Genomic DNA, 22,376 nt, shown 5'->3' with positions numbered 1-22,376 from the left:
GTGGGGTGATTCTTCCGCAGGTCCTGACTTCTGTGCGGCTACCCCAGAAGGAAACTGTGTATTTAGACAGGATAGACTCTTAAAAAAGGGCAGTGGGTTCGCAATCATTCATCGAGATATATTTGCAATAAAAACTGAATCAATCAACTCATCGGTCAGTGAAGCACTGACCTTCTCCATTACACTTTCCAACACTCAACCTTTCAGAGGAATTTTGATCTATCGTCCACCAGGCCCTCGAGCGGTCTTTCTTAAAAATCTACACAACCTTATGGAACCGATGGCCGGAACTCCCGTTTATACTGTATTGGGAGATTTCAATTTTCATTTAGAATCCTTACAGGATAAGGAATCCTCCTCCCTTATAACAGACCTACTGTCAGCATGTTTACACCAGCTAGTTAAAACACCTACTCATACATCAGGTCATACCCTGGATGGATTATTCACTAGTCCCCATGGCTGGGGACTTACAAGCTAGGAGCTCCCACCCCAAGAATCTCAAAAACAGCATCCCATACGCAGAACATCTCAGGATAAAGAGAAACTGCAGTGAAGCATCAACCCTGGAATTACCACCAAAAGATCTTATCATCAGATTCATGCAGAGAGGCTACTCAGGTACTAAACCAAGCACTAACCAAAGTGAGTAAAATCAAGAGAACAACATAATTGCACCCCATTGAAAAGGCTAGGGAGGAGAAGAAAACTAAGAATGACATACGCTTGATCACTGGCTACAATGCCTACCACAGCAAGCCATTAATCACCTTCAGGAAAGCAAGGTCCCTGCGACAGGAGCTTGTCAATAGTAGCCTGGAAATAGGTGGTTCTGAAGGATAGTTGAGGGTTAGCACATGTTTTTCGAAGTGTGCATAGTGCAAGGCATGCAAGATAGGGTGAAAAATGAAACAGGTCATATCAACCTTATTGAAAAACCCTTAGAATATAAGAACTTTCCTCAACTGCAAAAGTGATTATGTTGTTTACATGTTGCAGTGTACATGTCCTTAAGCCTATGTGGTAACACAATTCACATGGTACATGTGCAGATATTGCAACATGTGAGAGCAGTGCAAAGCAACGACAAGAGCTACCCAGTGTAAATGAAGTACACAGGGTCAATGTAAATGGCCTGGTATAGTTTGTAATTGACCAGGTAGCCAAAATGAGAAGAGGTGGGAACCGGGAACAAAAGCTGCCACAGTTTGAGTCATAATTAATTTTATTATTCAATACCAAAATCCCATTTGGTCTCAATGAAGAAGACGATCTATTTGTACAATTAGGAACATAGATATCCCTATGAGTTGCTCTCCATTTTTAGGTGAATTTAAATTTGATGAAGGAACCTAGTGTTAGCAGCATAGGCATTGATGAGGCAAATTGTTTATAATCAATGCAGTTTTTGAACCCTTTAAATTTATGAAGCAGTCAAATATAAAAGCTAGTAAATGCAATCTCCAGGAGAGAAATTGGTCAAATAATGAGCTTCATGTCAGTGAATGAATTATGTTTATACAAGTTCATAGAGAACAATGCTACTTGATTGATATGTTTGACATGAAGATTTGTAAGGAAATGTACTGCACTTGTCCTTTTCATTCTGGCTGTCCAGATCACACTTTTGCACATGACTTACAATTTGTGGCAAAAGGGGTGAAAGCATTCATAAATGTGCTTTTCATTAATAAGAGCTACATTCTGGTTGAATTTAAATTTGCACTTGCACTTTATGTTGTTAAATAACTGGAGATGTTAAATTTAATTAATTTAAATTTATGAATATAATTTTGATTTTCACAGAAATAAGATGCACCTAATTGTGTTGTTTCTCCGCATTGGGGTGTTTGATGAATTTTAGAAAATCACTTGCAACAATAGCAAACATTAGTCAGTTTTCATTTGTGATTGTTAATGAGGATCTTGTGACCTGAGGTTCCGGTTTATTAAATGTAAGTATTAGACAACGCTCCGAGTGTGACCAAGGCAGCAATGCAGAAACGTGTTACAGCGGATTAATAAAAGCACAAACAATTTCTACATGAGTCGTATCTTGGTGTTGGCGTCAGATCTCTATTGAGGGAAATAGAATTGGAGATATAATTGTATGTTGATATGCCTTCTCAAGTCTGCCCACGTTGTGCGCATGCACATGTTCACATTGTGTCAGGTTAGGGATCTTGGCCCTATCTTTAAGGTGAAAAGGGGGTATTCTTTCTTTGATTCCCCAAGTAGATCGAGGAAGATGTTGGCTAGGAGTCTCGCTCCACCGTTCCTGACCGGCAATGTCATCTTCCGCAAAACGGTTCCATTGTAGGAACGTCTGCGGTAGGTTGACATTCTAGGGTTTCTGCTGCTAATTTGAACATTGTGCGCACACACATGTGGTGCTGCGCACTTCAACTGTAGCTTTCTCCTGAAGAGACGTTCTTCTCCTTAATGCAGTTCAACTTACAGTTTTCTTGGAAAAATTAGAATTTGCATTCTCATTTCCTTATGTTGAAGTTCAAAGACCTGTATTCAGACGCGGTTGCTGGCGGATGTCTGCAGCTAGAGTTTTCTTCCTGAGGTAGCTTTGTATCCAGTGTTTTAGCGCAACCACTCAGGTATTTCTTTTGGACTCCGTTATTTTGGGGATACTCCAGACAATATTGACCCAGCTAGATTTCTTGGACATTTCGAGACTGGGTATTTCTCCAGATAACCTCCCCATTAGTAAAACAGACAGGATTCATATATCAGTCACATAGTGCCTTCATAGTAGCCATTTTGAGCAGTGTGCTAGAGCGGAAGCTTAAATTCCGTTTGGTTAAGCATGAGACTTTGCGCAGCTTCATTTTAGTTCTGAAATTGTCCTTGTGGCACGACAATCTATGAAGAGTCTTAGTAGGTAACAATATATATATATATTGGTACTTACCACCTGTAGAGCTTTGCAGTCAGAACCAAGCAGAATCTCCTAAGGATAAGAAGAAACCACACAAACATTCTGGCCATTCAACTACAAAAACTTATCAACTAGAGAGAGGCAAATTCCACACACTATCAGGTACAACCTAGAATAAGGGAGGAGGGGTCAAGAGTTCTAGTAAAAGGGTATTAGAGGTGGGGATCTAAGTAATATTTGCTTGTATCTTCCAGGTGCAGAATCCTTTTGACAGAGGTAGTGAAGACACCAGTGTGGCAGTCTCTCTTTACTCCCATTCCCCTTTCCCCCCTGTTTCTGAGATTGGAGAGAATCTGGTCCAGAGGCATTGGGAAGTTGGTACATTCTCCCTGTGAGGAATTCAGACTGTTCGCTCCTGTGGAGGCGCTTTCAGGTACAGAATCTTGACAGATTTAGGTGCCCTCCAATATCCTCCACCTGGGCGAAATGGCTGAAGGTTTTGATGTAAAGACATTGGCGTCAATTCTAGAAGGGTTGCAAAAGCAGTTAAGTGAGACGAGGGAGGAGGTTAGGAAATCCAATCAGGAAGACAGTTGTTTGCGACAAAGAATAGATGAAGACAAAGACGAGACTGCAGGCTGAACGTTTTTTATCCTTGAGACCTAGCACAGACCCAGCGGTAAAACTCATTAGTGTTTATGAAGTTTAGTTTGCGAAAAAATGTATATTTTAAAGTGCAACAAATTACTCTTCAATTAAATTTTTTAAATCACTTACTGCTGGAACAGCGTGAGAACACCTTGGCGCCCTGCAGTCTTCCCGGTCCAACACTAGTCATTAGCGGACTGTTTGTTGTGGAGGGAGACTCCAAGGAATAGCTCTATTCAAGGTGACTCACTTCTGGCTAAGGACATCGACAGCTGCCAACTTGGTTGGGTTAGCGGTCTAGCATCTCCGCTCCCAACCAGACCCAGGCACTATAAGACCATCAAACGGCGCGAGAGCGCAGTGGACGAACGCAGCGGGCGCGCCGAAGGCACGCCAAAGGCAATCCCATCTGCACCCATCTGCGCCTCGACCGGGCCCAGGGCCTGGTCTCCCTGGACCATCTAGCTCCCAAAAAATAACATCAAACATATTGGCAATCACCTACACAAGATCACAATTTATGGATTTAAATAACTCCATTAATAATCATGATTGAACCCTTTTTAGTCTGGATGTATTTTCCAACAAAACATCTGCCAGATGCCCCAACTGTTCGCTTAAATTGACCCCAACCACTCTGTTACTATCCCTCAGTGAACATCTGTCTCATGTTGATTCTAACCCCATCCATTTTGTGCTCATCAATGCTCGTTCCCTTCCGAAGCACAAATTTGAAATACAGAAATTACTAACTAATCATAAGCTAGATATTGCTTTCATAACTGAAACGTGGGGTGATTCTTCCGCAGGTCCTGACTTCTGTGCGGCTACCCCAGAAGGAAACTGTGTATTTAGACAGGATAGACTCTTAAAAAAGGGCAGTGGGTTCGCAATCATTCATCAAGATATATTTGCAATAAAAACTGAATCAATCAACTCATCGGTCAGTGAAGCACTGACCTTCTCCATTACACTTTCCAACACTCAACCTTTCAGAGGAATTTTGATCTATCGTCCACCAGGCCCTCGAGCGGTCTTTCTTAAAAATCTACACAACCTTATGGAACCGATGGCCGGAACTCCCGTTTATACTGTATTGGGAGATTTCAATTTTCATTTAGAATCCTTACAGGATAAGGAATCCTCCTCCCTTATAACAGACCTACTGTCAGCATGTTTACACCAGCTATTTAAAACACCTACTCATACATCAGGTCATACCCTGGATGGATTATTCACTAGTAATACTAACATCTCTATATCCTCTGTTTTACCCCTCACCTGGACTGACCACTCTGCAATAATCTGTACTATACAGACCACAAAATCTAAGTCAAAGTATATTATTTCTCGTGCTCCCAAACAAGTCTGAGCATGGAGGAATATTGACATTAATCTCTTACAAAAAACGCTGTCCTCTACTCAACATGAAGTTATAGCAGATCCCTATATATCGGCAAATAACTATTCCTCCTGGCTACATAATGCCTTTAACATAACAGTACCAGTCAAGAATTCCTCTATTAATTGAAATGTCCCATTAGCTCCCTTGTTTTCAGAGGCTTTAAGACTTGAGAAACAACGGTGCAAAAATCTACAGAGAAAATGGAGCAAACACTATGATAATGATGCTAAAGACTTATATAAGGATTCACTGACCAAATACAAACACCTTATTGTGGCATAAAAAAGCAAATACTATCGAAGACAAAAAGAATTGGCTCAAAATTCCACCAAGCAGCTATTTCAGGTGGTAACCAAACTCTCTAATACACCTACAAGTACAGTTACAGACGTGTCACCTGTTCTTTGCTACTCTCTTGCTGATTTCTTTGAAGACTAAGTTCTTCAGATTTACTCAAACTTTGCTAGTAAGTGAAGTTAAATCCCCCTACTATAGATAGTTTGACCAATACCCCGGTCATGGGGTTTGCAGAATATAGTCAGGTTGTAGCAGGGTTTCCGTTCTCCCACAGAACTGTGCATAGAGATCTAGAACCTCAGTGAGTTAGGATGATCCAAAAACTCATCTCAGTGTCAGAAATCCCCTTACCTAGCTAGCTACAGTGTCTCATGGGTCATTATGTAATGATCCATGTCTTAGACAAACCAGAACATGAACTTTAGAATACCTCAGGAATCGTGGAACACATGAACACTCTTTCGTTATATAATCATTTCAAACCAAAACTGAGAGTCAAAGAACACAAGTGCAAGTTTGAAATATTTATTATTCAATGCAAAGTTCTCAAACGCAGTATCTTGTATAATACCAAAATGCAGATTATAAAAATCAGAGTCAGCAGCATAGTCACTAATCCATAGTAAGCAAAAGGTGCTAGCATGTTATAATGCAAAATCTATAGAAATCTATATCACCTATATTTCGCGCACCCTATCTAGCATATTATTTTATATCTAAGAAGGTCTCATTCGGGCTTTAGCAGGGCGGCCCCATACCTCTCAATGTCAGTAGGAGCAGATCACATCAACAGCTACCAGCTCTCTTCATGCGCAGCACCAAGTGTCTACGTTCATTCCGTGTAACTCTATCTTAAACCCGCGTAGAGCCCAAAATGTTGGCATCAACATTATTTGTGTTATGTCTAATGTGGTGCAAGGATCAGGCCTCCCAGCAACCTTGTGTTAGGTTAATTTTAGAGTGTGCAGCTCTCAGTGTGCAGACAGTTGTACCAAGTGTACCAGGCAAAGCTGATAGCATAGAAATAACATATTATTCTCAAATAAACCACCTCACCGCTTCTAGGGTGAAAGCGACGACAACAAGTATGTGTCGTGTGCAAAACTGAAGCCGAAGGAAAAAAGGCTGTTTAAACATGTAATGCACTCATGCTAACTTAACGCAATATATGTAACGAAGTATCCATATGACACCCCCCCATTGGTCCGAGCACCGTCAAACATAAGGGAAAAGGCAATACTAAATCAGATACAAAAATTGAAAGCAAAGTTCAATAATCTTGAGCTAAAATAAGCTAAAAATATGTATGAATGAATATGTATGAATGCCTACAGTGGCCTCAAGTCTAAAAATAAAAACAAAACTTTCGAACCAAAAGTTATTCGCCAGGTCTCAAAAATATGAAATGTAGGACCAGGCCGCATCAATCCAAATGTCTGTTAGAGAGAAAAAAAAAAACAAGGCACTTATCCGATATCCAAAGTCATGTGCCACATTGACGTTATCCTCAGCGACATCACGTGATTGAACTCTCCATCAGCTGAACACAGTCCATCCCTCCAATTCAGCGAGGGGAAAGTCATATTTCACAACAAAGCATTCCTCCCAGGCATGTCATGATTGGAAAGTATATGCAAAGAAAGTTACAACAGCCTCCAGTATGAAATCACTGCCATCATCCGAAAATAGTTCAGCAATCCATTTCAGCAATGGGAAAGAACATACGTGCTCCTCCAGCATCGGATCCTCCTGTAACGTCAGAGGACAACTCGGTGGGTTCACCAGATCGCTGTGTGTCAGAAAGGCATCCGCCGCTGCAGAGATTTCCCATTGGCCCAGAACTCCATTTATCGCTGCCAAGGCCATAACTCTTTCGCCAGAACAGATCAGCTCGTGAGCCACCACGGGACGCATTAGCTGATCAAAATCGACGTCAGGAGCAGTCCTCAAGCATAGGCACAAATCAATGGCCCAATCGAACTCGCAGCTCAGGCAGTGAAACACAGGTTGGACACACATGAAGTCGGTGAACCGAAATGACAATCTATAGGCCGTGCTTAATGCTGCAAGCGGCAATGTTCCATAGTAATTGAGCATCGGATTACGGCACAGTGTCAGGAGGCGTTGAACGGCTTCTTGCGCAGGATGGGCATCCATGTTTTATGAAGAAAAACACCAACAGAATGCCAGCGGCTACAGCCAGCAACACAGGTAGTCCTCCAAACAAACTCGAAAAAATAGTGTGGAAAAACGTGGGAATGATACCAAAAACTTTTTCAAACGTAGTCACGAGGCCACTGCCTACTAATTTAAAAAAATGTGCAAGGCCAGTCGTGGAAGAAGCATTAAAAATCTGGTGCACCAGCTCACAGAAATGAAACGGCAAATCAGTATTTAAAAGCGCCTGCACCTCTGTGCGGGTGTTAGCTATGTGAAGGACATAAGTCTCCCGGGCCGAACTCAGGGTCACTTGTTTTTGAGACAAAAGGGCCCTTATTCTGCTTAAACCATTGAATTTTGCTTCCAAGGTTGGAATCCGTGGCCAGATGGAGACATCTGAAGACCCATGCGTGGGTGGGTATAGAACATTCTTGCAACACACCACACGCTCTGATACAGTTACCACATAAGCCACACCAATTAATAACCCACAACATAACTCGTTGTTTAAAAGCAAATAACTACCATTAGCCAATAATGTAAATGTGGGAACCACTGCCGGAACTGGCGTGCCTTTTAAAACACATGCTAAATTTGGGCGGTCCTGATTACAAGAACCGTGTAACTGAATGTGTCTGCATATTAATGAATGGTCAGGTGACTGTGTGCATTCCTCACCATTAAGATTCACTTCTTTTCCATCCTTCAGACATCTGTATGTGTATGGTAATGACCATGCCTCATGTAGGAATGCATTGCCTAGTGGTTCATATCGTCCTATAGCAATATACCGCATACAGTTAGTAAATTTATATAAGGGAAATGGTAATGTAATTAATCCATGAATAAGCCACGTGGCAATAGTGGTTTCAGCAACAGAGAAAGGTAAGGATTCTAGCTTCTCAATATGTAACATAGAAAATGAAGCATCACGCATTGAAAGCATGCGCTGTTTTTCAGTCAGATTAAAAGGGGCAAAAAGGGATGAAACGTTCAATGAGGTCCAGGGAACTCGACCAGCCTTAAGTGTCTGTAGGGTCCATGCAAACTGCATTACAGAACGCAACTGATTTTGACCATGGTATAACGTGGACACTTCATCATGTACAATATCAACAACAGAAGAAACAATATTATCCAATGTGTAAATTCTGGAAGAAAGCATGTTAATACTGTTATCGACCACTGCAAGCACTTTTTCCAAATTTGCTTGATCAATAGCCCTCAGGCGTTTAGCTGCCTCAACTTGTGAAAATTTCCAAATTTCATAGTAAACAGCATAAATAAAGCGTTTAGATCTACCCCCTCTGTTGTAGCTGAGATACAGTGGCTGAGACGCCCGCATACGCAGACGCCACACCTTCATGAGCCGCTGTAATCAGAGAAGCTCTGCGATCCGAGTTGGGAACTAGACGCTCTCCAACTTCCGGAATTTTCACATAAGGAACCTTATCAGGACTTAAGTGGTATGTGTACTTCGAAGGGAACCCCGCAGGATATTTACCTCCCTTCTCCGTGGCAGCAACCGCCGCCAAGATGTCGTCATCTATTTTGCTTTTGGACCTCGTGACTGCTGCAACTAAGTATTTGGATACCGCTGACTTCGCTGCTTCATCAGCAAGCGAGTTGCCAACAGCGTGGACCCCCACGCGCTGGTGGCCGAGAGTATGAATCACAAACACGAGCGGCAGTTTCTCTTTAAGTTCCGCCACTCGGACCCAGATCATTTTATGTTTTATTGTGCTACCCTTGGAATCATGAAAATCACTCTGAATCCAAAAGAACAAGTTCTCATTGTAAGACTGGACACAGTAGTAAGAATCACTTACGATTAAAGTCGTCACACAAGGATCAGCGTACTCCAATGCAAGCATCAGAGCACGGAGCTCAGCTAATTGTGCGGTGCAGTCCCCAAGCGTCTGCGTGTGCACGACACTGGACTTGAACTCATCGTTCACCATGGCACCGACCACAATGGCGCAAGCGGAAACGTAGGCATGTTTAGAGCCATGCGCAACCTGCGCCGAACCATCCGTGTAAATGATACAATGGAAATCCTCCAACGGCCGCATTGCTAAAGGAGCAGGATGAACAAATTCATACTGTAAATACTCCTGCGACCGTAAAGCGGCGTCAAAAATAAACGTGACATCCTGAGATGTCAAGGATGTAGCCCACTGAATCCACCGAGGGTGCAAAGCTTTAGAATTCGGTACACTGGCCTTCGTGACCGCCTCCAAGGCAGGACACGGGGTAACAACCAACATGCGCTTTCCCTGCGACAGGGCACGTTCTTTAAGAATTGCCATCTGCACAGCTGTTAAAACTTTCTCCACAGTGGAAAAACGCAGTTCAGCCGAAGTGTACAAGTGTGACTTGTAAGCAATAGGTACAGTATCCCCCTCATTAAAAGTCAGGTACGTGAAACCCACCGTCCCAGGGATAATTCTTATCACCAGGTTGGTCTGGTTATCACGGGTCTGTAAGTAGTCAGAAGTGAGCAAATCAGCCTGCAAAGACTGCAGAATGGCTGAATGCTCAGGCAGCCAGCATGATCTGGAAAAAGATGGTCGTACCAAGGCATATAAAGGCTTGATACGCTGGGCATATTCCGGAATGTATGTCCTCCCGAAATTTAAAAAACCCAGTAAAGACTGTAATTTTTTCAGCGTTGTCGGAGAGCGCAACTGCGCGCACTTCTCCAGGAAGTGAGGAGCCAATCCCTTTCCTTCATGGTTAAGTTCATAACCTAGAAACAACACTGTGTACTCCGCAATGTGTGATTTTGCAAAGTTAAACTTGTAACCCATGTCTGCAAAGTTACAAATTATGCTGTTTACTCGACACAGATGCACCCAAAGTTTGTCGTCTGTGAGATAAATGTCATCCACATACGAACATGCAACTGGATCGAAACTCTCCAAAAGAGAGACTATGCGGGCGGAAAACACTCCAGGACTATTTTTATATCCCATTGGGAGTCGTTTAAACATTTTTTGTACGCCGCCGCACGTAAAACTGGTCCATTGGGAACTTAGACCATCTAATCTATGTGCATAAAAACCATTGGAAATGTCAAGCGTGGTTTTGAACCGTTTACGCTCAAGACTATTTACTAGGGCAGAGCCGTGAGTATTCTGTACTGCACAGTTACGGCAATGCGAGTTCAAATGCCGGTAATCCAAAACTAGACGATATGAGCCGTCCGGCTTGTTAACAGTAAAAAGGGGATTATTCATTGGTGACACACACGTTTCAATAACACCTTGATATTCTAATTGTTCAAGGATAGCCGCGACTGAAGCTTTAGCTTCACGCCGTATGGGATATTGGGGTTGTGGCTGCGGCTGTGACCGTAAAGGAATCTCATGGCTAGGGGACAATTTATCCCAGCCACACTGATTTCGGTACACAGCCGGCGCAAGCGCCAGAGCCCACTCTTCTGCAAAATGCAGCGCTTCCACTCTCGATACAGTGTGCGCGAAACTGGGGAGGATCACCTCCTCCCCTCGCGGAGCTGCGAGAACAAAAGGTGGGGGCCAGTCAGCCTCCGAAAGCAAAATGTCATACGTAGACGAAAGATTTTCCCAAAATACCCCTTTTACAGTTCGCTGCATGTCACCTTCAATTAACAGGACAATTTCAAAAAGTCTTTCAGGGGGAGCAACATGTGTATCAGCTGTTTCGATTACAACATAAGTGTCAGTCGCTGTCACCTTCAACAGTGGACGGAGGGCCTCTCTCACTATGGTAATCTCCGCCGCGCTGTCCAGCAAGGTCAGAGCCCACGTCAGATTCCGAAGCCGCGTTCTCACTATCTGGGGCATATCGATGCGCCGTTAAGGCTGCGACTTTCTTCTTTGCAAACTGCGGTCTCTTTGCCGTAGAGTTGTCCCGCTGATCCCCTTCACTTCGCGTGCGGGGCTGGCCACGTCCTTGCTGGCCACCCCTGCCCCTGCCGCCCCCTCCACCACCGGTTGACAGAGCCGATGAGTCCTGAAAGGAACGAGGAGAGCGTTGGTCAGAAGCCTGAAATCTATCAGGCGATTTAATCGTAGCGCGATCGCGCAATTCATAAACTCGATCCGACTGCGCAGGCTGCGAAGGCGTAGGACCAGAAACCTGTGTCTGCTGTTGTTGTTGCTTACCCTGATTCTGCTTTTTAGGCCAAGTTTGTTTTTTGGACTTGGGTTGTCCACCCGTTTCCGAAGACTGTCCCTGGGGCTGCTTCTTCTCTTTTTCAGAAAAAGCCTTTAAACCCTTAGAAGTGCGGCCAACCATTTTATAAGCCGCCACAATAATTCTTGCCAGCTGACGGGGTTTCTCTGCATCGGGAATTAACGCCAGAGCATTGGCCACCTGAAAGTTCACTGCATCCCCCTTGACATTCGCAAGGACAAGACCGCAAACCGTCTCAAACGAGCCGCTCAGGCGCATACCTAATTCAACCGCCGCCTCCGGTCCGTGATCGTCTTGTACACGTTTAAGGACCAGAGACAGGTTAGACACAGACGGGGTGCCATAGCACCTTGAGTAAACCGCTGCAAAAATCTTACCCCATGTTTTACAGTCAGCAAGTTCAGGGGCTAAATCTTTCGGTAAACTAAGCGTAAGAATCCGGTGTTTTTCACCCGGAGTCGTATTAGGAAACACAGCTTCCAGCTGGTCGAATTTCTCGGCAAGCCAGTAAGGAAAATCATCCTTATTATCTGGCTTTCTGCCCATAACGGAATTCACCAAGACAGGACTGATTTTCAAACCAGCCTGTTCAGCCCGAAGCTGCGCACCTGCGGGGGCAGCGCCATGAATATTACGACCAATGTAATGAACAAGCGCTCTAATCACTCCAACTGCGACATCATGAAGACGCCGCAGGTCACCCACATTACAAGTGGCGCGATTAGGATGAGGAGTAAATCCACCCAAAGCGGGCCAATTTGTGCCCGGAATGGACAAAGGACCTAACCTCGGAGCCGTTAAAGAATGGGGTAGGGCGCCACCAAACCAAACTCCGTGCTGCCAAGCATCAATAGGTACTTCCAGTGCCCTGTACGGAGCATAAACCCCCGGTACAGCCGAGGCAGTGTATGAATGGAAGACACCCGAATTAGCGTCCACTGCCGGAAATGTTACCCAGGAATAAAACAATTCGTACGGGTACGCATGTTCCGCACTCACCACTAGAACCACAGCCAAGCCTTCCGCAGGGACATTATATGCCCGCATGTGGTCGCGAACCGCGACGCAGCTATGCTGCGGTATGTCCACGGCCATGGTAGCACAGGAAGAGAAAAAAGACAAAGAACACTTTGTAGCACAACTGGGTAGTAATTCAAAGAAACCGTTTTTAGAAGAATTCAAGCTTGAAAAGACCCATTTAAAAAATAGGTAGGTTTTACCGACACCACCGTTTACCGGAAACGGGAATGAAGGTGTCAAGGTTTGAATGATATACTACTCGAGTGTCATGTTTTAAGGCCAACCAAACCGTTGGGCGCCATGTAGCAGGGTTTCCGTTCTCCCACAGAACTGTGCATAGAGATCTAGAACCTCAGTGAGTTAGGATGATCCAAAAACTCATCTCAGTGTCAGAAATCCCCTTACCTAGCTAGCTACAGTGTCTCATGGGTCATTATGTAATGATCCATGTCTTAGACAAACCAGAACATGAACTTTAGAATACCTCAGGAATCGTGGAAGTGCAAGTTTGAAATATTTATTATTCAATGCAAAGTTCTCAAACGCAGTATCTTGTATAATACCAAAATGCAGATTATAAAAATCAGAGTCAGCAGCATAGTCACTAATCCATAGTAAGCAAAAGGTGCTAGCATGTTATAATGCAAAATCTATAGAAATCTATATCACCTATATTTCGCGCACCCTATCTAGCATATTATTTTATATCTAAGAAGGTCTCATTCGGGCTTTAGCAGGGCGGCCCCATACCTCTCAATGTCAGTAGGAGCAGATCACATCAACAGCTACCAGCTCTCTTCATGCGCAGCACCAAGTGTCTACGTTCATTCCGTGTAACTCTATCTTAAACCCGCGTAGAGCTCAAAATGTTGGCATCAACATTATTTGTGTTATGTCTAATGTGGTGCGAGGATCAGGCCTCCCAGCAACCTTGTGTTAGGTTAATTTTAGAGTGTGCAGCTCTCAGTGTGCAGACAGTTGTACCAAGTGTACCAGGCAAAGCTGATAGCATAGAAATAACATATTTTTCTCAAATAAACCACCTCACCGCTTCTAGGGTGAAAGCGACAACAACAAGTATGTGTCGTGTGCAAAACTGAAGCCGAAGGAAAAAAGGCTGTTTAAACATGTAATGCACTCATGCTAACTTAACGCAATATATGTAACGAAGTATCCATATGACAAGGTCACATCTGAACAAGTAAGAGAGCCTATTCTCTCCATTAAATCAGGATCCCCTCTTGATCCTTGTCCTCCCTCAATGTTAAAACTCATTCCGGAGTACATAGTCCCTACTCTTACCAACATTGTTAATTCAATGTTCCAACCCGGCTCATATCATTCAATTTGGAAGAAGAACATCATCAAACCCCTACTAAAAAAAGCTAAATTGGATCCCACAGAACCCAAAAACTCTAGGCCTATTGCATGCCTGCCTTTCCCTTTTAAAGATTATTGAAAAAATAATGAATATCCAATTATCTCAATTCATTGATCACAATAATCTGTTGGATACCACTCAATTTGGGTTTAGGAAGGGTAATGGGACATAGACAGCCCTCATCAAGGCCTCTGATGAGATGAGGATGATATTAGATCAAGGTGGTGTGGTGGTCCTCATTCTACCGAAATTTGTCTGCGCCATTCGACACGGTCGATCATTCCATTATAATCGAGCGTGTCTCTGCCATGGGCATTAGAAAGAAGGCCAAAATGCTATTAACCTCCTTTCTCGCCAATCTCACTTAATCAGTCAAACTTGGCAAATCCTATTCCCCAATGTTTTCTCTCCCCTGTGGGGTGCCACAAGGATCCTCCATCAGTCCGACCTAATTTAATATCTACGTGTCGGACCTGGCCAGAATCATTAAAGATCTAGGGATGAGAATAACCTCATACGCCGACGACACCCAATTGGTGTTGGCGGTATATACCGATGGAATACATGTGGCGGCAAGCTTTCAGGATGGAAAACTAGCCATCATCTCCTGGATGGCACGTACCTGCCTAAAGTTAAACTCCGATAAAACTGAGGTAATGACTTTTGGCAGTTTACCCCCAGGATGGTCCTGTTTGTGGTGGCCAACTGATCTGGGACCTCTGCCTCGACCAGTCACTAAGGTCAGGAATCTTGGGGTTATGTATGACGACAAGCTCTCGTTCATTCACTACACAAATGTGGTTGTATCCTCATCCTTTAATATTCTTAGAATGATAAGGAAGCTTCTCCCTTTCCTTCCCCCTAGTGCAGGAAAGACTCTCATGTGTACGCTGGTTATGGCAAAGATTGACAATTGTAATGGCCTCTTTCTGTACGCTCGGGAGAGAGTTTTAAATAAGTTGCAATCAGTTCAGAATTCAGCAGCAAGAAGGTTTTCCGGCACACCTACATTTGAATCAATCTCCTCAGTCACTCGCCAACTGCACTGGCTACCAATCAGAAGCCAAACCAAATTCAAGGCTTTATGTATAACATATAAAGCAATCAACAACTCTGGACCAGAGTTCTTGAAAAAAGCATTCTGCCTGTATATACCCACCAGAACCCTCCGCTCTTCTTCTGCACATTGCTTAACCATTCCACGGACAAAGAAATCATCATGGGGAGACAGATCATTCATAGTTGCTACCGCTAAATTGTGGAATACACTCCCTATACCCATCAAGGCCAGCCCATCCCTCCTGACATTCAGGAAGTCGGTAAAAACACGGCTGTTCAACCAGAAAGCACTCCTCTCAACTGTATATTCTTTTATCGTTCAACGCCGAGACACCTCCAGGTATTTGCGCGCTATAAAAATGTCATAATTAAAAAAAATTACCTATCAGCTCAAGTCCTAGTTTTAGAGAACTAAAGCCTCAGGCATTCTCCTCATCCGAATTAACCACGCAGGTAATTCATGCAATGTCACCGACTATTCCGTTAGCTCCTCCAGAAAGATTCCAGGGAGATCCCCATAAGGCCTAGATCTTTCTTACATTCCTTACATTTTTTATGTAAGTCCATCATTTTTAAAGAAGATCATCAAAAATGGCTTTCATACTGTCTTACCTGAGCGGAGATGCAGCGGCTTGGTCAATGCCTCTGGTGACTACCAATGATCCAGTTTTGTATAATTTTGAAGAGTTTAAGACTGAGTTTTTACAAATTTTTGATTGAAGGTCCATCTCTAAAACCACTGATAATTAATTATTAGACCTTAAACAAGGGAATCGCGAATTGATGGCATATTTAGCACATTTCAACAAACTGATTGTGGAAACTAGTTTGCCAGAGGCAAAAAGAGTAGCAATATTTTATAGAGGCTTATGGGATGATTTGAAGGATGGGTTGGTGCAAATTCCGAAGAGACCTACTGAAGTATTTGAATTGATAGATTTAGTTCTGCAAATCGATCAGCGACAAGCTGAAAGAAGAAGTGAGTGGCAAAAAGAAAACCGTCAGATTCCACCACGATTCGATCAGGGTCGAACCAAAGTAAACTGAACTACTGATGGTGGGTCTAGTAAGGAACCAATGCAAATTGGAACAGTGCGAGGTCCTCTAACGAAGGAAGAAAGAAAAAAGAGACGGACAAGCAAGTTGGGTATGTACTGTGGAGGTGCTAGCCACTTTGTCAAAGACTGTCCTAAGAAACCCAAGAACAACACGTGGGTAAAAGACAGGCTCCACCAGTAGAAGGAGTTGCTCTGGTGGGAGCTGCGGATGAGACAACTCCAAATCCGCAGCAATAGGTGAACACTCTTCAAGCATCAGCCTTGCATCTTATCATTTCGAGTACAATCAAATTTCAGGAAGAAGAGATCAAGGAGGTTTCAGTTATGATTGAGTCTGGGGCCACTGGAAATTTTTGCGATATCAAGTTCGCTAAATCTCTGGGAATTCATTTTGTAAAGAAGGAAAAACCAGAACCAGTTCGAGCAGTAGATGGCACTGATTTATCGTCTGGTCCCATAACCTTTGACACAGAAGAAATTACGTTGATAGGTCCTTGAAGACATCAAAGTTTTTTGAGTTTTAATCTCATTGACGCTCCGCAGATCCAATTGATCTCGGATTACCTTGGCTCACGGAACATAATCCGAAGATTGATTGGGAGAAAAGAACCATCGAATTAAACTCTAAATATTGCTTGGAAAATTGCTTTCATCAGTTTATGAGTGAATCTTGTGCATCTCCGTCATCTTGTTTGGCAGAACAGACGCAAATGATATGTACAGTGAAGGTACAAGAAATCCCCAAGGAATACCAAGACTTGAAATCAGTGTTTAATAAACAAGAGGTCTTGAAGTTACCACCTCATCAGGAGTATGACTGTAAAATTGAACTTGAACCTGGAGCATCTTTGCCATGTAGTCATATTTATGCCCTATCAGAAGCGGAGAATCAACATTTGAAATACTATCTTGATCAATATCTTGCCAATGGATTCATTCAGGTTTCTTAATCTCCTGTTTCCTCTCCACTTTTCTTTATTCCCAAGAAGGATGGAAGTCTAAGAACTTGTATTAATTACTGCGCTCTTAACCAAGAAGAACCGTTATCGCTTACCTTTAATATCAGAGCTTTTAGACCCAGTTAAGGATGGATGCCCAAGTGTACACGAAATTGGATTTGAGGGGGGCATATCACTTAGTCCGGATGACCGAAGGTGAGGAATGGAAGACCGCGTTCCTTACTCGTTGTGGCTTGTTCGAATACCAGGTCATGCCCTTTAGCTTGTGTAATGTGCCGGCAGCCTTCCAAAATTTGGTGAATTATATATTGCGGGAATTTCTGGATCGCTTTGCGGTCATCTATATTGATGACATACTCATTTTCTCTCGAAATATGGAAGAGCATGTTCGGCATCTACGAGCTATTCTGGAACGTTTACTGGAAAACCAATTATATGTCAAACTGGAAAAGTGTGTCTTCCATGCTTCACAAGTGGAGTTTTTGTGTCTCGTTCTATCTGCTCAGGGAGTGTCCATGGATGATTCTAAGGTACAAGCCATTAAGGATTGGCCAGCTCCCCGATCAGTCAAAGAAATTCAAAGTTTCCATGGTTTTGCAACTTCTCAGAGAAGGTCAGCCCAATCGCCCGTCTACTTAAAAAGAAAGAGAAGTTTGTCTGGGCTAAGGATACTGAATAGGCCTTTCAGTTACTGAAAGAAACCTTTATCACTGCTCCGGTGTTGCAACATCCCAATTTGAATTAACCATTTTATGTTAAAGCAGATGCCTCAAATTTGGCCATAGGAGGAGTATTGTCGCAAAGACATAAGGAAACTGATCAGATTCATCCGGTTGTATTCCGTTCACGAAAACTGTCTCCTGCTGAAGTCAATTATTCCATTGCTGACAAAGAATTATTAGCAGTAAGGGATGCGTTCTAAGAATGACAACATAATTGTTAGGAGCTAAGCACGAAGTAACAGTCTTTACAGATCATTGCAACTTACAGTTTCTAAAGTCCGCCCAAACCCTCACTCCTCGACAGTTAAGATGGTAACTCTTTTTTGCAGATTACAGTTTCGCGATCACTTTCAAGCCAGGTTCTGCTAACGGAAAGGCTGATGCTCTTTCACACCTGAATATTGGAGATTGTAAAGAGAAGACAAAGGAAGGTCGGATAATTCCAGAAGAAAAGATTGTGGGTAGTTTGATGATAATCTTTTGGCAGGCCACAAGGGAGTGTTTAAAACTCTGGAGCTCTTAAAACGATCCTTCAGTTGGCCCGGTATGGAAGCTCAGGTGAAACAGTATGTTGCGTCATGTGAGCAGTGTATGAAAGGAAAGACTGTTCGACAAGCTCCTCAGGGTCTTCTTATGCCTTTACCAGTAGCTCCCTACCCCAGGCATACAGTTTCGATGGACTTTATTGTTGATGTGACATCTAGTCAGGGTTATTCTGTCATATGGGTGGTGGTGGATCATTTCTCTAAAATGAGCCATTTATTCATTTAAATGCCTTACCCAATGCAACACAAGTAACCACATTGTTCCTTCAACACATAATGAACTTCATGGAATTCCCAAGATTGTAATTTCAGATCGAGGCCACAGTTTGTATATCGGTTCTGACGGTCCTTTTTGAAAGGTTTTGGAATTGATTCTCATCTGTCCACCAGGTTCCATCTTGAGACTAATGGGCAGACTGAGCGAGTGAATCAGGACCTTGAGCAGTACTTGCGTTTGAATCTGATGGATCAGGAGGGAGATTGGCCAGTTTTGCTGAGTACTGCAGAGTTTGCGTACAATAATGCTGTTCGTTCATCCACGGGCTTCTCGCCATTCTATTTGAACTCTGGCAGACACCCTAACATCCTGTTTGGTAAAGTTGGGGTGGATATTCCGGCAGCTGAGGAAGTGTTACCGAACTTGCAGAGAGCATTCCATACGACCTGAGCGAATCTGATTTTCTTAATGGCCGAACTACAAAGTCCACACATCGAAACAGTGATACTGTGGGACTAATATAGTGTTGTGGAAACATGATGATGGTCACCGTCGTATTGTCGAGCGCCATGTTGATTTTGAAGAGCCCATAGCGCGTAGGTGATCTGTGTCTAAACGCCTTGACGGGATATAACATGGGGCTATATGTAGCTCCTATTTCCGTGGATCGCCTGTCATTTAATTTACAAACCCTATTCAAATTATGAAAATCAATTTAGATTTTAAGATCGGAGTATGGAGCAATAACAGTAAATGTGTATTTAACTGAAATCGATCTCGTGTAAGTGTTAATTCACTGTGATTACATAAATTTTAATATTCATCGTGTGCTTACGGAATACGTGACAATAATATAAATAGAAAATAAAGTTTCCCTAGATATACGGAATTATTTCACGAGTCCTTTGTTTACTTCAATCCCCGCTTTTGACTTCTGACCCAGAAGAGGATCTCCGTGCTCGTTAGGGAAGTACACGCGTAATGTGGTTATTTAAATGTACTTGCTCACTGACGATTCCGTTTTCACATAACAGAACCCCACAAGTGGGAAGGTACTCTATGTGATTGCAGGTATGTCCATGCGGCGCCGCTTGATTAAATTGAAAAAACAAACAGCATAGATTTGCGTTCTGCAGACTGATCACTACACTTGTATTTCAGACTGCTGGTGGTCTCGCGTTTTAGGCGTTAGCTTCGTCGAAACAGAGAAGCTTCCAACTACCCAACGCCCACTCATGCTTAGATATTTTAAGGTATACTCCCCTCTTATAGCATGCTTGTTTACATTTGGGAGCCTTGTAAAATATTGGGGATATTCCCGATTCATTGTATACCCGCTTCACAAAAGGATTTGTAACGTGCTGTGTAACCTCCCGTTAGTATACAAAGGGTTGTTGATGGGATCAGCACCTGATCGTGTGGGTCCAATTTAAAGCGATACTAGCCGTATATATTTTATAGACATTTCAAACAATGTCAGAGAGTAACCATCTCTGCCAGGGAACTTTCCCTAAACAGATTGTATTCAGTTTATAAAAAATGTAACTCATGCACCTTTGCATTGCATGGAATCTATATGCAATATGCAAACAATACTTTTATGTATTATGTGGAGCTCTAATCTATTTATAAACACTCCACTAAGACAACAGTGTGTGTGTATGCTGTTTTAATCGGCAATATGTTCGAATCTGAAATTCTTATTTTTTGCAATTCGTAATTCACCTTTAGACAGACGGCAAGCTGTCCTCACCCTCAAAAAAATTCAATCTACTAAGTACCGAGAGACGAAATATATAACCAAGTCCTCACAGGTGAGCGTTTCTCATACAAAAATATACTATGTTTATAAAAAGGATAAAAAACTGTCTATGACTAACTCACCCTATGTATAAATTTCACAGGCGACAGTATTGAGCTGTGTATTCAATTACCTCCTACCTTGTGACATAATATTGGAAGGACCTAAATTGGCCTGTGACTGCCTACTTTATGAGGTAATTCTCGGTGAATAGAGGGGTGATGGGTCAATGTGAGAAGAAATTATACATATGTGGTGACCTTTATTCATCCTCTATACTGCCAATTGCTTTGGGATATGACCACAGCCAAAATTCGGTTTACCATCTCTGAGTTAGAATTGAGAATAGTCATAAACATTATATCTCAGTGCCTGAAAACTTTCTCATATTCTTCATGATGAAGACTTTTGCGTAATTGTTTTGAAGGATGTGCCATGTATGTGTTATAGAGACTAGTATGTATTTCTTCTTCTTGAGCAATTGTATGATGATGCTGTATTTGGTTAGCAATGGTATATCAGTGCCAATGTTTTGACAATATTTTTTATATTCTTTGCAGATGTGGCTTATATTGTGGGAATTTAAAAAAAGAATTCATCCTGATGAAGGTGTTGGCTTGGAAATTTTATTTGCCAAAACCGAAACGCGTCGATGCCCTTGTATACTGGGATACATTAAATCATTGGACTGTATAACTTTAACCAATTGGATAGATATAAATCACAAAATTGGAATATGATTTACTGAAATTATAATATAGTATCCCTGTCTTATCTTTTAACCACTGTGTTGTTTTTGTTCCCACTGTGTGACTATTATCTGCGTATATTGTATCAGGATATATGGTTTATCTGCAACTCTGGGCAATAGCTTGCTTAATCTCCACAACAGCCCCAACAAAGCTAGGATGCCTGGCTTCACCTTAGGGGTGCCCAGGAGTGAGCACTTCACAAGGAAAAGCCAGGAACGGTTCCACAGCGGTATGCGTACAAGCGCCTAAGATATCCCTTTAGGGGTCAATTCGGTGCGCTATACAAAATACTACTACATATATCCGTCACATAGTGCCTGCTTAGTAGCCATTTTGATTAGTGTGCTAGAGAGGAGGCTTACATTGAGTTTGGTTAAGAAAGAGACTTTGTACAGCTTCTTTTCAGTTTGGAAATTTTCCTCGTGGCATGACAATCTATGTCTTAGTAGGTAACAATATATATATATATATATATATATATATATATATATATATATATATATATATATTATATATATATATATATATATATTCAATTCCTCGGTTGCTCCAAAAGGTTGCGGTCGGCCCCGCGGGAAGTGGCGTGGGCGCCGGTAGAGCCAGCCGGTAAATCCAATTGTCAGACGCTTCGTAACAACTTATACCACGCTCTCAGGCACTCAATAAACGCCAGACATCAGCAGGTTCCAAGGGTGTTTAATGACCCCTTACAACATGTTTCGGCTTACAGGAAGCCTTGTTCACGTAAGTTGTGCAACGCGTTTGTGCAGTGTAAATACTGAAAACAATGACAACATAGACAAAGGACACAGGTCGCAGGTCACAAGCCCAAAAGTTTGGTTCGGCCATGTTGGAATGGTTAAATTACGTTGTTAATACATCTTAACACACATAATTCAGAGAATTAAGATTTCACAAGGTGGCATGACCCAAGCGGTAAAAGTGAGCGCTCAAGTGTTGTGGCCGGGCAAAGTCATGTGGGAATCAACATGCATGCATTTTAAAAGACATGATCAATTGATGGCAGGGAACAGTCACTAGGTAAAATACCATTAGTTGAACTACGTTGTTAATGCATCTTAACAATCACAGTAACTGCGCATTTAATGAACTTGTATCAAGGCTCAAGATAAACCCATGCCAGGCATCTAATTGTCTGCACTTCATGACAAACGGTTAGAGTGAGCGCTCAAATGATATAGCCAGGCAGATTCATGAGAGACAATAGTCAATGATGATGGCGAGGACAGTCACTAGGTGAAATACCAAGGGTCATAAGGTGA

At 42.6% G+C, this 22,376-nt stretch overlaps 1 protein-coding gene across 1 annotated transcript in view; it reads right to left on the bottom strand.

Annotated features, from left to right (window-relative positions):
* LOC147725225 (uncharacterized) overlaps positions 1-22,376 on the bottom strand; it is a 161,298-nt gene that overhangs the window by 61,002 nt on the left and 77,920 nt on the right. The gene's annotated exons all lie outside the window — the stretch shown is intronic.

Source organism: Lissotriton vulgaris, chromosome 4_1, assembly GCF_964263255.1.
Source record: "Lissotriton vulgaris chromosome 4_1, aLisVul1.2, whole genome shotgun sequence".
Taxonomy (NCBI): Eukaryota; Metazoa; Chordata; class Amphibia; order Caudata; family Salamandridae; genus Lissotriton; species Lissotriton vulgaris.
This window is presented reverse-complemented; position numbering and strand designations above follow the sequence as displayed.